Source organism: Sturnira hondurensis, unplaced genomic scaffold (genome assembly GCF_014824575.4).
Source record: "Sturnira hondurensis isolate 20B ecotype Veracruz unplaced genomic scaffold, ASM1482457v3 Scaffold0002840, whole genome shotgun sequence".
Classification (NCBI taxonomy): Eukaryota; Metazoa; Chordata; class Mammalia; order Chiroptera; family Phyllostomidae; genus Sturnira; species Sturnira hondurensis.
In genome coordinates this window covers 34,027,374-34,037,799 of record NW_028075471.1, presented here as the reverse complement: position 1 = coordinate 34,037,799, position 10,426 = coordinate 34,027,374, and positions in this window count along the sequence as shown.

Below are 10,426 nucleotides of genomic sequence, written 5' to 3'. Positions count from 1 at the left end.
GATTCCAGAATGCCCCAAGAAAATAGGCCCCCTGGAAGATCAAAAGATAAAAAAATAAGAAGATTACCTTTCTGTTTGATGCCAAACAACTTGTTGCTGGGTTTGTTTTCTTTCACTGAACTGACCTGACCTCTTCAGCGGCAGGAAGACTCTCCATTATGGAGAATAAAGAAGGAAACAGTATCTTGTAACCAAATATCATGCCTCTTGAACAAGTCAGCAAGCGATGGGCTTCGGGGGAGCAAAGCTGCTGACATAAACATCTCTTTGTTTTATTTGGGCCTTTTCTACTCCCCTGGCCTTACATGAAGACCTCTAAACTATAAACCCATCATCTTCTCAGACTGGTCCAAAGCTAGGGCTGTAGGTAAGAGCTGACATCTGCTAACTTCTCTTTGCACTTTTTTTTGTTGTTGTTTCTTCATTTTCAGGTAAGAAAGGTGTCTCTGGTGGAAGAGATCCCAAGAGATCAAAGTGCACTGGAGCTGAAACGTGACACGTGAGGAAACCGAGGCACAGAGAATTACCTTCTTTTTTAGTGGACTCTTGCCCCACTCCCCGCCTCTCCTCCCAGAATGGAAGTTCTAAGAATTCCAAAATCTTATTCTTCAGTATTTTGAATACGCCTGACGTATAGAGGGTGCTCAAAAATGTTTTTTAAAGGACAGAGGGAAAGAAGAGGAGAATCATGAAACTCTTATCGGAGAAATGTTTAAAGAAAGAACAAAACGGCTCATTCTCCCAACACCTGGGTGGTCAGTATTGACCACTAACACATGTTCGATGCAGCACCCAAAATACGATATAAACAATAGCAGAAGCAATGGCAGAACAAGAGTTTCAACTCTGAAAGCAGGGTTTTAACTTATGTCAACTTACCCCTGAGAAAGAGATCTCAGAAAAGGGCAGGAAAATACTAATTGGCAATAAAGCGAAGCATGTGCCTTTCATTAGGAGCGTGTTCTCCGCTCTTGGCGTGAGCCGCGCTCCCCATCTCCGCATCAGCTCCCCGAAGGAGAACGGCTGCCCAAGGTCCTATCAAATGACACGCTCCAAATGTTCTCTGCCGTTGAGTATACGTTTTAAATAATATGGCAGCACGGAGACTTATTTAAATAATGAAAGCGTTCGGTGGATCCATTTCGCGTGGTGTTCATCGTGGGCAGGGTGGATAAGAATGGCTTGAACTGGACGCCTTTGGAGACCACGGATCAAGGCAAAGGAGAATTCTCCTTTTTTATCCGGGAAGAGTTTTATCCAGGAAAGTGACCTTGTCTCTCTTATCGGTCACGTCATTGGTGATTCTTCCTCCTTCAACGACAGTCACCCAGTGCGAGGACCCTGGTGGATATTCAGTAGATACGGTGTTTCCTACGTTTGAGTGAAGCCCAGACCTCTGGGTTGAGGGCCTAGCCTCAAACTGCTTTCCCTGTCTTGGGACCTGGAGCTCATTGCCCTTCCAGTCCCCTTTCTTTGTCCTGGCCACCTTCATTTGGGCTCTAGCTGTATGAGGTACTTGGGAAAATGACTGCCCCAATCATAATCTTTAAGATCTCTACAGAAAGTGTCTATAACTGGAATTTCCTCATTACTTTAATGTCCTTCTAGTCAGAGCTTCATGGGCCTATTATGTGTAAATTAGAAACACATTATTCCACCAGCAAAGCTTTTCTTTCAAATGTATAGAATTTTATAACCTGTCACAACCTATTAAATTCTGAATAGTTTGTACTGAAACTGACTTTCTTCTGTAAGAAGATGTCAAAGGATCTTAATTTCAGCTAATTCTGGCAACCAAAACGAGTCCCCTCTACTTAATAGCTGGCAATGCTCTCGGAGCTAAAATGCTTCCAGGAACAATGGGGAATTACTGAGATAATAGTGTGTTTCTTTCGATTAGGATCACCTCTGAAATGTGAGGCTTTTGCCGATTCAGAGCTCCTTTTCTGTCCTTCTGAAGCTGAATTTCCTGAAAAGTTCTTAAATATTGCAAAGAGTTGACGTAAATAGACAAGACAGCAAACAAGAAAGCTAATGGACAGAGTTGTGAGTGACCAGTAGAGGGTTCTAGAATTTCATGTGGGCTACTTCCAAATACGGGCAAAGTTAGTAGGGGTGAGCTCGGAATTCTCTTTAGCTTGTTCCTCCTTTCAGAGCTCAGTCCTACTTTTGTTGCTATTGCGTTTGCCTTCATGGCCATCAACTGAGATATTTCCAGGGATGATACGTTGTGGGCGGGAAAAGCAAAGCATCATTTCCTTCACGACCAGCTCAGGAAATACGGTATGAACTCAGCACTGGAGTGAAGAGTGCGGGTTAGTCATCTAAGCACGGACTTTGGGTTCTTAACTCAAATGTTTAACACCAAGGTGATGTTGTTGGGCAAACCACAGAAACTGTGCTTGATGCTTGATAAAGAGTAACTAATACTAATGGCTATTATTAATTAAATGCCACACTTGACAATAAGTGCTTTATGTGCGCTATCTTATGTGATCCTTTTTTAAAAAGCCTATGATACAGGTTGTGTTATTATCCCCCGTATACAGAGGGCCACTCTTAGGCTAAAGAGGGAGACTTAAGATCTGAATTCATGTCACTCTTCAAAATCTAATATTTAAAAAAAAATTAAGAAAAGACCATCAATTTCTCCAGCATGAGTGACCAGGATCACAAAAGGGACTCGGGGCCAGACATTGGAACCTTCTGGTTGGTGCTCACAGGTGTCCCTACATTTACCGTATGTTGCCACCAACTTTTTGTTCCCCGGTAAGTAGGGATGGTGTGTGTCTGGAGATATTCCTGAAGGAGGCGAGGCCCTGTATTCCAGACAAACACGTGGCAGGGTCTCCAGGCTCTTCACTAGGGGATTGAATGGTTCAAATCATGGCTGTCTCAGCATTGTGCCAGTGAAGTTTCAGACAGAGAATCGGTCCATTTCAGTGAGTCCATCGTTCCAGCAGCTTGGCCCTGCCTACACAAATCAGTTGGCGGGTGTTTTTTTCTTTTCTCTCAGTGTTTTTTTACACGGTATGATTTTCCTTGCTTACCCTTGCTATTTCTGTTTGATAATTCCTGCCTGAACAACTCTGAGCTTGTTTTAGAAACATTTTATCAATTATGGTTATGGTAACGCCAAATGTGGGTGTGTTTAAGTATTAGTAATAAAAATAATTACATTTCACCCAAAATAATGACATAATTTTGCCATGCTTCATGGGCTATAATCCTTTTATTTGCTTTTTTCTGCATGTGATTTTCAATAAAATTCATTCTCAGCAATAAAATTCTCAAAAATGAAATGCTAAACTTTATAATTTTATGTGACCTGAGACACTTGTACAATATCCCCCTTAGGATAGATATAATTTGGATGTATCACCCTTGAACAAGGCTGTCTTTAGTCAAGTGACATTTGGGTTGCATGTGATAGAAATTCACTAAAACTAGATGAAAAACAAAGTGCCCTTCTTCGGGAAAGTGTATTAAAAACAAGAACCAGAACCATACACTCAGATACTTTGCAAAGCGATCCCTCTGATATGTCAAGTGCCCACTTGGCACCATACATAATTATTACAATATTATTGGCTATGTTCCTTGTGCTTTGCTTAACATGCCTGTGACTATTTTGTAACTAGCAATCTGTATTTCTCAATCCCTTCACCCTTTTCATTCAGTCCCCCAACCCAATTCCCCTTGGGAAACCATCAAGCTGTTCTCTGTATCTATAAGTCTGTTTCTATTTTGTTTGTTCATTTATTTTGCTCTTTAGATTCCACATATAAGTGAAATCATATGTTATTTGTCTTTCTGTGTCTGACTTATTTTATTTAGCATAACATCCTCTAGGTCCCTCCATGCTGTTGCAAATGGTAAGATTTCATTTTTTTAAGGCTCAAGAATATTTCAAAGGATATGATTGTCTCAATTACTATATTGTACACCTAAAACTAAAACAAAAATGATATTGAATATGAACTATAATTGAAAAATAAAAATTACTAATCAAAGAAAAAATAAGAACCAGAGAAAAAAGGATATGTCAATTAACAACAAAGTTCAGTTAGTAATTAATTAGAACATCCTTTTGCAAAGTGTTCTGGCTCATCAAATTTCATTCTTCCATTTGTTAATGCATCCACTAATCCATTCCTTTAAGATGAACTGAGCATCTATGTTAAGCCAGGTGCTGGAGACGATACAGACTGGGCTCCAGGGTCCTTGCTCTCAGGGAGCCTCCTCTCCCCTCCCTTGTTATTCCTTCCTTCCGAGCATCTCTCTGTGTGCTGTTGCAGTTACTGAAAATAGTGCAAAGGATAGGAGCGGGGTAAGAAGAAGCTATAAAATGGTCACTCACTCTTAAATCTGTTAAAGCTTAACTTTGGAAACCCAAATTGGGGGCTTGGTTAAGATGAGTCTATACAAGTCTATTTCTGTGGAATTCACTACTCATTGACTTGAGGACAAATATAATTCAAAGCTTCAAAAATTGAGCTCAGTAGTCACTACGACAGACAGAACCATTTCTTTTGAATGGTACTTAAGGCCCTCGCAGAAGAAATCTCCTGGCATATCTGTTGCTGTAAGCTTATTCCCCTGTCCCACTGCACGCATGGTGGTTCTACAAATTGCTACATGCTCTCACAATAACCCAGATGGCTGGTTCGAGTCCAGATTTCGGGACTTCATCCCCAGAGTTGCTGGTTCCTTAGGTTCTGGGAGGGAGCCTAGCATTTTGCATTTCTAGCAAGTCCCCAGGGGATGCTAATGCTGCTGGTCCAGGGACCACATTTTGAAAACTATTGTTTTAAATAACTGTTATTCAAAATTCCAATGGCAGATGTGAACTATTTGTTACCAGTGTGTGACAAGATAAGTACAGAAACTAAGTAAAAGGAAGTTTTGGGAATCTTTTACAGTTCGACATTGCCATGACATCCAGGTACATGATCAGGGACCATACCTCATTGAACGGGGTATAGATGATCACAGGCTGTCAAATTTGCATGAGGAGTCACAGGTGGTGGGCGCTACATTCTGGATATACAGAGTTGGCCCACACTTTATTCCGTGATAGATTGGAAGTATAGAGACTGGCTGGCCATTCACCATACTTGAGAAGCACTACTATCTAAACCATGCTATGTACTATTTTGTTAACAACATAGTCAACACACAAATGACTCAGGGTCACTCCCTTTCACTTAGAAAGGGGACAGGTGGGAAGAGGAAAGGACCAGGTCTTAGCCTGGCATGTTCTACCCACCAGAGGCCCAGGGAGACGGGCAGTGCTGTAGAGAGTGGCCCTGGGTCTGACACTACATATCAGTAGAGTGGGTCAGCCCAGGGGCCAAGGAACTCAGGCTTTTTCTGAGGCAGGAGGCTTGTCCAGACAGAATTTAGGATGCACTGTCCAGTGCAAGGGTCAAACTGGGTAAGCAGGAAGGCTAGATGCTTCCCAGTGAGCTCAACTTGGGTCTTTCGATAGCAGGCAGTCAGGGAGACTTGAGAACCAATGTAGAAGGTACTTAATTGTCCATTACCTGACCTCAGGTCTGGGAAATTGACTTTAAACCTGAGCTTAGGTGCTTGGGTATGACTAGGTCTATAGGGGGAGACTCAGAGCAGGCCCCACCATGGGTGTCCCCATGGGTGTCCCCAGGAAGGCCTAACCAGGAAAAGGGAAAGCAAACAAACTAACAAAAACCCCCCTCTTGCTCTCAGCTACTGAGCTGGCATTTTCTTCTATCTTTTTAAACACTTAAACAGATGAAAGTTTCCAATGACCTGATTCCTAGTTATCAGGATTCAGCTGTTCTCAGCCTTAAATTTTAAGTCCTCTTGGGTTGGCTAGAAGGAAGCCGGTGTAAATGGGGCCTCCTCTTTGATTTCAAAGCCCAATGGATGTGCCTCAGACTGACCTCGCCAACTGTCTTTCCAAATGGATCTCCTGATAGCTCTATGGTTTTATGAACAGTGATTTATTTTTTAATACTTTGTACTTCAAGCTCTGATCAATTCAGTGTTCTCTCTAAGCACTTGTACAAATTAGATTGCAGCTGGAGGAGGCTGGCGTTTCAGTATGCCAAGGCCCGATAAGCAGCCATCGAGGCTGTCAGTTTTCTAGTCCCCACTGAAGTCTGCCCTTTCAAGCCTTGCTTGGCTGGAATCACCCCAAGAGGAGGTTTTTCTCTATCTAGAAATAGCCATCGCTTTGTCCTCATGGCCTCCAGTGACTAATTTGAAAGAGTGGCATTAAGTGCCCACCAGCTAATTCCTGGGGCCTCAGCCTCAGGACAGAGAACCAGCTGCCCCAGAAAGGCTGCCTGCTGGCTCAGACCCAGTGATGCTACAGGCGTCTGATAAAGGTGTGAGTTTCAAGAGGACCAGTGGAAACCAGTGTCACATGGAGGTCCACACTGAGAGACTGGGGCTTGAATCTTGCTGTATCATTTAGAAGGCTTTTGATCCCAGTTAAAAGGAAAACCAAGCCAAAATGTTTTAACAACAAAGGAAATTGAGTGGCTCATATTGGACGACAGGCAGAGCAAGCTTCTGAGTTGGTTGTTGCAGGAGTTCAAGGATGTCAGTGGCTCTTCCCTCCACTCACTATTTTAGCTTCATCCTCAGACTGATTCCTTAATTTCCCTCAAGACAGAAAGGCTGCGAGCTGCAATTAGGGCTTCCCCATTAGACTACAGGAGAGAAATAAAAGGGAGAACTAATCTCCCCCAACCAACAAAACAGAGTCAGGCCACTTCAGTATGATTGGCTCGGGGAATGCCCTGCACTGATTGGCTACAGTCTGGCTTATCCAAGCCAATCACTGGGCAAAAGAGATAGGATTATCATGGTTGGTTTAAACCCAGTAGATTCACTCACTGAAGTTGGGGGTGGAGCTGATCACACCAAAAGCAATAATGTGCTACACCTGTTGGGGGGAAGAAGGGAGGGATGCTGGGAGACAACCGTCATGTTCACAGTGCCAGCTCTGCCATTGCATTCCCTTGACCTTGTCATTTAACCTCCCTGAGCCTCAGTTTTCTCACCTATAAAATTCATAACCTTGGTATCCACCTCCTGGCTGCTGTAGGGATTAGGATAACAAAGAATTCCGTACTGTGTGTGGCGCACTGCAAGTGCTCAGTAAAGATTCTGAGGGAGGAGGTGCCCATTGTGGACATTACATTCCCCCTGAGGCTTGTTTCAAATGGATCTTCCTCCTCAGTGCGCAAGAGAAATGACTTGGACGACAGACTACTCAGAGAGAGACCATTTAAATGGTGATTCATCCGGACATTAGGTGAAAAACTCAAACTAGGCTGTTCTAAAACATGTAAAGGGTATCTCTGAGTAGTGAGTTTATGAATAATAATAATGATAACACTAAAACAAAAACAATAAAATGAAGAAAAATGAGAAGTATCAATAGTTATAATCTACTGAGCACTTCTGGTGTTAAACTAAGTACTTTACATGAGTTGTGAGCCTGAGACGTTGGTTTTATTATACCTATTTGTACACAAGAAACAAACTTACAGAAGTGAAGAAGTTGACCCGAAGTCAATAGCCATTAAATGACAAGACTTGGACGTGAACACACATTAATAGGATTCCAACGTTCCTTTCATGCATTCTCCACCCAAACTTGCAAAGGAGGGTGCCCTCACTCATTCATTCATTCATTCACACATTCATTCATTCCCTCACCCTTGCTCCCAGCAGATGGCCCCTGATCCCCTGCCGTGCGTGGCATTGGGGGAAGGATGAATAGGACGCAGCAGCAGTGCCTCGGAGAAGGAGACCATGTCCAAGTCCTGGGATTCCAGGCTTATTTTGAGAGTTCCCCCGGGGCAAGGTTGTGGGGGGTGGGCTTTTGCGCCCTTTCTCAGTCAAATGAGAACTGTTGAATCACTAATGAGGATGGAGGCCGGCAGCTCAGGGCACAGTGTGCTCCATGGCCACACAGGGGGCTGCTCTCTCCCCACAGCACGCTCTGCCATCTGCTCTCCTCGATGAGACAGTTTAATCTTGAGCTATCTCAGGACGAAGGGGATCGGAACATCAGAGGTCACCTTAGCTCCCCATAACTCTGCTCCAAAGCAATGATTGTTTCAGAGGAAAATGGCCGTGACCCGTCAGATTTCTCCTTATTCAGAACCTGGACTAGGCGAAGAGAATGAGTCTTGGTTTACATTGGTGATTCTGTTTAATTCATCCAACTGTGTGGAGAGGGCCTGTGTGCTGGGGGTTGTGCTGAGGGCTGCATATATGCAAATGAGTAAGCATCACAGTTGCCTTTGGCCTCTGGGGTCTGCTGGCTGCAGAGCACACGTAGAATATAGCACGCACTAGAATGCAGGGTCTGGCATAAATAATGCCCCATGTTTTATTACAATACCTTTTACTACAAAATCATAAGCATGTAATTCTGTAACATAACACTATCACACTCAAGCACACCATATGACATTTTAGGTGAAATATCCAAATTAAGCCTATAAATTGTTACACCTGTATTATAATCCTACCAACCACACTCAAGCAGGCATTACTTCTGCTGGACCTTGTAGAGTAGTCTTGCTATGCCCCAGAATGGCTAAACAGGATGTTAAAATTTATCTTAAGTTTTGAAAAGCGAGTTCAAACTGGTAAACACTCGCTATATCAACTGCCCATCCATCTGCCCCACAATATCCATCTTCTACCCTGTGTGCCCTGACCCTTTCTCGAGGACACTCGTTCTCCACAATGACTCCCAACTTCCCCATGAGCGCAAAACAGAGGGCTCTAAGAGCCTACCCCAGAACTGCAGCAGCCTCGGTTGTGATTGCTCTTCATCTGAGCCTACCAGCTGTTCAATATTCTGAGTGTCACTGCTGAATAAAGGCAGGTGGTTCCCGGGACTAGAGGAGTGGGGAGGAGATGTGGGGACCAGCTGGAGGGAGGATGCCCCCAAGCACATATATTAGCCGAGCACATGTTGTCTCCTCGGACCTGTGACCACACGTCAGTTGTGTTCCCCAGAACTTCCCAAAGGTCTTCTCCCATTACCCCTAGCCTGCATTCACCCCTGCTGCTGAAGACTGCCAGAGAAGTGGGAGTGGCTCAGAAACAGGGGGCCCCCAATGTTGGGGCCTGCCCCCTGGGGTTCCGCCTCAGCGCCCTCTGACCATTTAGCTTGTTCATTGTGGGAATGAAGGTGTTTTGTAGGAATATAGGACTCGGCAACCAGATGCCCGGATCCCTTTAACTGATGATGGTGACTCTCCATTCATTACCAGACTTTTGGCTGCTAGTTTAAAAACAAGTCCAACTGGCTTTAGACAAAAGGGGAAAGTCCAAGGAAAAACAGCATAGACTGCGAGCGTGGTTCTCTCGCAGCATCTGAGGATCCCAGGGATCTCATTGTCTGTGCTCTGCCGTCCTCGGGGTTACCGTCAACCTCAGGTAGGCCCCCTTCATTGTTGCAAGATGGCGGACAGCAAACAAAATCAGAACGAGACTGTATGTTCTGGTGTTTTCGTCCTCCAGGAAAAAAAAAATAAAGAGGAATTCTTTTACAAAAGCCCTCTAGTGGGCCCACCCTTGTAAGTCAGTCAGAAGTTGGCCACAGGTTCACTCCTGTTCAATGGCACGAAGGGACTGCAGTCACCACTGCTGGCTTTTTCATCAAGATTTGCCCCTGGAGTTGGAATCCCTATATGTACTGCCAGCAAATGGCTGTCAGTGGGCACCCAGAAATATCTGCAGCTGGAAAAGAGGAGGAAAGAGGAGGGCAGAGTTAGAGAAGATAGTGCAGCAAGTAAGACAGGGAGCATAGGAGTGTGTCACTAGAGATTAGAAGTTGAAAGGCAAAGACCTAGTTGGAATGCTGGCATTACTTGGGTCATTATTTCAGTTATTAATTGCTGTGTAACCATCACCCCAACACTTGGTAGCTTCAAACCACAACCATTTATTATTGCTCACTGGTCAGCAGATCAGCTGGGTGGTTCTGCTCATCTGAGCCAGACTCATCTGAGCTCATTTGGACTCTTAAATGTCTGTAGGAGACTGACTGGTCTAGAATGGTCTCAGCAGGGGCAGCTTCTCTGCACCACGTGGTCCCTCATCCCCTGTAGGCTAGTCCAGTTCATTCACCTGGCATCCCAGCAGAATTCCAAGAAGAGCAGAAGTGTTGGAGGTCTAGGCTCAGAGCTGGGCACTGTCAGCAAAGCTTCATTCTATGGGCCAACAGCAAGCCAGAGGACCAGCCAAAAGCTGCAGAGTCACTACAGTGTATACATTCTGGGGAAAGCAAAAAGTTGTGGCCACTTTGGTAATTAATCTACCATCGTGACCTTTGCAAGACACTTCTCTTCCATGTACCACATCACCTCTTAAATGAAGCTAATGATAGTACCTGCCTCAGTCTCGGTGA